This window comes from Suncus etruscus, chromosome 11, assembly GCF_024139225.1.
Source record: "Suncus etruscus isolate mSunEtr1 chromosome 11, mSunEtr1.pri.cur, whole genome shotgun sequence".
NCBI classification, from domain to species: Eukaryota; Metazoa; Chordata; class Mammalia; order Eulipotyphla; family Soricidae; genus Suncus; species Suncus etruscus.
The window spans coordinates 7,114,937-7,119,960 of record NC_064858.1 but is presented as its reverse complement, the minus strand read 5'-3'; the positions used below and the strand labels follow the sequence as shown (position 1 = coordinate 7,119,960).

General features: G+C 42.5%; 1 non-coding gene across 1 annotated transcript; it reads left to right on the top strand.

Annotated features, from left to right (window-relative positions):
• Positions 1-284: 284 nt before the first annotated feature.
• Positions 285-393, top strand: LOC126023609 (U6 spliceosomal RNA). The gene has a single exon (XR_007500719.1). It is a non-coding gene; the product is annotated as a U6 spliceosomal RNA (small nuclear RNA).
• Positions 394-5,024: the final 4,631 nt, after the last annotated feature.

The following is a 5,024-nucleotide window of genomic DNA, read 5'->3' as shown; positions in this document are numbered from 1 at the left end:
TTGAAAAGATAATGGCTATAAATAATTTAATAACCTATTATCAAATGAGAAAGTTGAATAAAAATAACATAAGGTCATTTACACAGCACGTGTACATGCCCAGAAAATGGAACAAAAGGATATGCCCCATTTGGAGTCCAGAATTTTAATTTCTTATTGGTAGTTATTTCTGGTCAGAAATATGCTGAATGAGTTTTTTTCATTAACAGCCTTAATGTTCTTCCCATTTTGCTCTCATAATCATACAGAACGTCTATGTGGGGCACATTTAATAAAAACAATTTGTGCTCACTTCGGCAGCACACATATACTAAAATTGGAACAATACAAAGAAGATTAGCGTGGCCCCTGCGCAAGGATGACATGCAAATTCGTGAAGCATTTCATATTTAAAAAAAAATTGAACTGAGTTATTTATTTTTTTTGAAAAAGTAACAGAAGACAGTGAAATGTGTTTCGGATTTTATTCTGAACCCCAACCTGGTTGCTTTGGACATTTAGTGACCCCTTGGAAAAATACATAGAATCCAGGTATAATTGACAACTTCCCCATTCTTCAGAGGGCATGAACTGGGAGATTGAGCCCCAAGAGGCCTCAGTGGTATTAGGCAACCCCAGGACTGCTCAACATCTTCATCATTGTCTAAAACTCAACTGTTGATTCACTCTCATTTCAAGAGTAGAAGTTTACTTTGGGAATGTTGGGTTTGTATTTTTATTTTTTTACTTTTTGAATTCTTTTCCTTCGCAGCTGCCTTGGCAGTTTCTGGTTCCAGTCTGGGCAGGAAGTAGCTGAGTCAAAGATGGGCAGAAATAGCCATTCTTGGTGCTGTTGCCAGCCCTGGGATTAGGACAGTGGCTCCTCCTACAGTCGTGGAACTCTAAGGTTCACAGGGATAGTGTCTATTTGCTTCTACAAAGAGATCTTAGAGTTGGAGGATGCAGGCAATTGGGTTGACTCAAGAAAGCCTTATCAACTCTTCTGAAAAGATATCAGTCATTCAGCTCAGGCCTTCATTAGCATTCTCCATAAATGAGCAGTTCTTGTAAAATTACCTCAATGGGAATGGGGCTAAAAGAGAAGAGGAAGCCAGGAGGCAGAGAATTTTCCAATAGACCATTTGATAAGATATACTTGATCTCTCATTTGGGTTTCATTTAAAGCTCCCGCCATATTGGATTTTGTGGCTGCTGCTTATTTGCTTTTTAAGCTCATGATATAACTAGATTTATCCAAAGGTAACAGAATTCTAGTAGGATCCCCTGGGAGTATGATCTTTGGAGGAGATTGAAGGTGGAGCAGAACAGGTAATTTGGTTTCTTCTCTGTCTTAATTGTCACCCCCTCCCAATTGTTTCCATAGTCTTTGGGTATTATTCTCCTATTTGTATAAATCCCACAAATAGGTGCAATCCTTTATGTCTGCCCCTCTCCCTCTGACTCATTTCACTCAGAATTATACTCTCTGTATCTATCTATGGATAAGCGAATTTCATGGCTTTATTTTTCTTAACAGCTGCATAGCATTCCATTGTATAGACATACCACAGTTTCTTTACCCACTCACCTGTTCTCGGGCACTCACTGTTTCCAAGTTCTGACTACTTATTGTGAATAGTGCTGCAATAAATGTAAAAATGCAGGGCCCATCCAAACTTTTTTTCTAATAAAGGAAGAGAAATTCCTTGAAGATATGAACCATTCATTCATTTTCTTCAAGATTAGTACATGGATTTTTTTTTTTTATCAGCACTTGTTCTCGAATTAGGCAAGGCTGAGTTGGAATCTAGCTGAGAGAGAAGGCCCTGTATGTGACATCTCCAAGCTGGAATTGCCAGCTCGAAGACCACTTTGAGGAGCCAGTGGGTTGTAGCCTCAAGTAAATTGGCAGAATGTCCGACCCCATAACTGCTCCCAGATTCCCTTTCAGTGATATTCCCTCCTGCTCCTGCCCTTCAGAGAAGGGATGGGAATTGGCATAATTTGCAACAGTTTGCTGAACTATTTTATTTCTTTGAGGAAAAAAAAAAACACTTGGCAGGAGCCCATGCATACCTCCAGTGCCTTTTCACACCTCTTCTGTTTGGGGACCATTTGGACATTTTGCTGCACACATGATGGGCTTTTTCTACAACATCTTTCTTTATTGCCTCACTTTGCTCAATAAACCTGAGGGATTCTGTTCCTATTTCCACTGTGGGCCTCTGAGTTCCATGGATGGAAAAATAAAACTCCAATTATAATGGAATGGAGCAATAACTGCGCACACTCGCTCTATCTTCTTGGGGTTTAATTCTTGTGGAGGCTAAACACATCAGCATTTCAAAGTCTGCTATTTTGAAGACCTAGCGACATGGAGTAATATCCAGTCTAAGCTTAAAGTCTGGTCCAAAGAAAGACTCCCCTCAACCCCCATGATTGGATTATCTTGCTGGTTGACAGTAAGGGAGAAGCAGTGGTTAAATACAACTACCCAGCCAATAGGTTTTAATTTTGTAATTCTTGGAGCCCACAGCAATAAATCTTTGGGAGATCTGTTTAGTTGAAAAGCATTGAACAGTGGGGGGGGGGGGGCACACCTGGAGGTGCTCCGGCTTATTTGTGGCTTGTTAGAGGTTGCTAGGAAACAAACCTGGGTTGAGTGTGTGCAAGGCACATGTCTTAGCTGCTCTCCCAACCTCTTCAGCTCTGGGGAATTGTTTTATTTGCCCCTCTCCTAATATTAGGTCAAACTCAGTCTGCCCCTGGTCCCAACAGACAATGTGCCTGGGAATTTGAGAGCCCACCCCGCACTGCTGTCATTTCTCCATCAACATCACTGTCACTGTGTCATCCGCTGCCATAGCACCACATTGAGATGACAAGTCTGTGCCATATATTAACATTAATTGTGTAACGAGATTCGGCCATATGTCTCTCAGGGAATTAAGTCACCATCTTTGCAAATGCAGCTGATGAGGAGATGATGTGTGTGACACATTTTTCTTTTGAAAGGGAGGGGGTGGGTAACAAGAGAAATATGTTCAAATAAATATATAAATTTAGTTAAGCATATGGAGCAAATGCAAATAATGGGAAGAGGCTTTCATATTAGTGTTTGTTTAATGATGTTGAGCTTGTGCTTTTGGCTATTAAAAACCTTGTGTTGTTTTCTGGGGTCGGGGATGGTGGTGTTGGGCCACGCTTGGTATCCAAGTTGATTTGATCTGCAGGACTTAATGCTTTGTTTTTGTGCCTGCTGATTCGATGATGTATACAATTTCTTTATCCATTTTATTTATTTCATATCTTGGGGTGGACTCAAAACCCCTCTCTTTGTGGGACAAGTCCTAGATATTCCCCACTTAGAGAATACACAGAAGGGTGGATTATTGAATTCTTTCTGAATCTGCCTACTCATTTAGTAAGAAGTCTTTTCTGTACTTCACCTCCAGGGACTGCTAAGAGGAGTCCATGAATTTGGGGGTGGGGGGGTTGGGTCACACCCAGCAGTGCTCAGGGGTTACTCCTGGCTCTATGCTCAGAAATCACTCCTGGCAGGCTTGGGGGACCATATGGGATGCCCGGATTCGAAGCACCATCCTTCTGCATACAAGGATACCCTGCCTCCATGCTATCTCTCTGGCCCCAAGAGTCCATGAATTATGATATTGAAAGAGCTTGGGCAAGTTCTTGGTTCCTGATGCTTTGCCCCATAATTATTTCTGTTAGATCCCACCTCCATTCCCTCAGGACTGGACAGTAATGAGTTGCCATTTTTCTTTCATTTTGCCGGTTGACTTCACGATCACTGACTTCCCCTTGCCTGTGCTTGCTCAGTTAGAGACTTAGCCCTAAGGAACAAGGAAGACAAGGTCTCAACTTCCCATCGGTGGCTTATTTCCCTGCATATCTTCATCAAGGGGAAGGGAGGAGTCTCAGCAAACCCTACATGAGAACAAGGGGTTTAGGTCTCCTTACTGCTTGGGAGCCACATAGTCCTGTATCCCCCAAATGCTTCCTCCTGGTGAAGGGGAGTTCCAGAGTGTACCAGAGAAGAGAAAATGCCCACTTTCTTTGGGAGGGGCATCAGGATTACAGATTGCATGCACCAGAGAGAGGTCAGAGGTCAGAGTATTGTAGCCACAATGGTGAGACATCCCAGATGGATCAGATGAATCAGGGGCAAACATTCTGTTTCAGTACTTGAACGATGGGCAGCTAAAAGCTTGTCCCTGGTGGGTTGGAGCATTGCAGGAAGAGTGAGTCCATCCCTTTTGCTTCTCCCTCATTTGTTCCTCAAACACTGGCCTTTACTTGAATTACTTTTGGGCTTTACAAGTCACTAGTAATCTCAATAGCTAAGTCTCCTCAGGGAGCTTCCACTTCTCAGGGTGGAGAATGGGTTTCCATTGCCCTGTAGGTGAGATCATATTAGTATCAGGGCAGAAACCCTGATCTTCTTTTTGTGTCTGTATTACTTTCTCTCCAACAGGACCTAGTGATCTTCATGTTCAATTTCCCTCCAAGAGAGATTCTTGCTAGTCTAGAATTAATAATGGGGTGTTATTAAAGAAGGATAGATTAAGAAAACAGGTCCAAGACCACCATAGTCTACATAAGTGAGGTGGAGGAGAGTTGGCAAAGACTCATTCAACTCTTCATGAACCTGAATTTTAAGGAGTCCAAGAGTCATTGGTGTTGCCACCATTTACAGTGGTGCTCTGTGGGCATGAGGGGACTGGTGAGTCATGGGTGACTTCAGAGCAATGCTGTGATTGTAGTCACTTCCACCTCAGCTAGGAACAAGAACCATTAGCGATAATGCTATTAGCATATGCAGAGGCCCTTTTATCTTCATCACTCTTTAACAGCATTAGCAGATTAATTTTCCCAAAAGCCTTTAGAAGCTGGTAATTATTTTCGCAGTCGGAGAGAGAGAGACCATGACTATGCAGTTGACCTACCCTGGCTTCCCAGTGAGGCAAGAATAGCTGGAGCCAGCCTTTTCTTTCCTCCTCCTCATTGTTTTGGCCTCAACAACA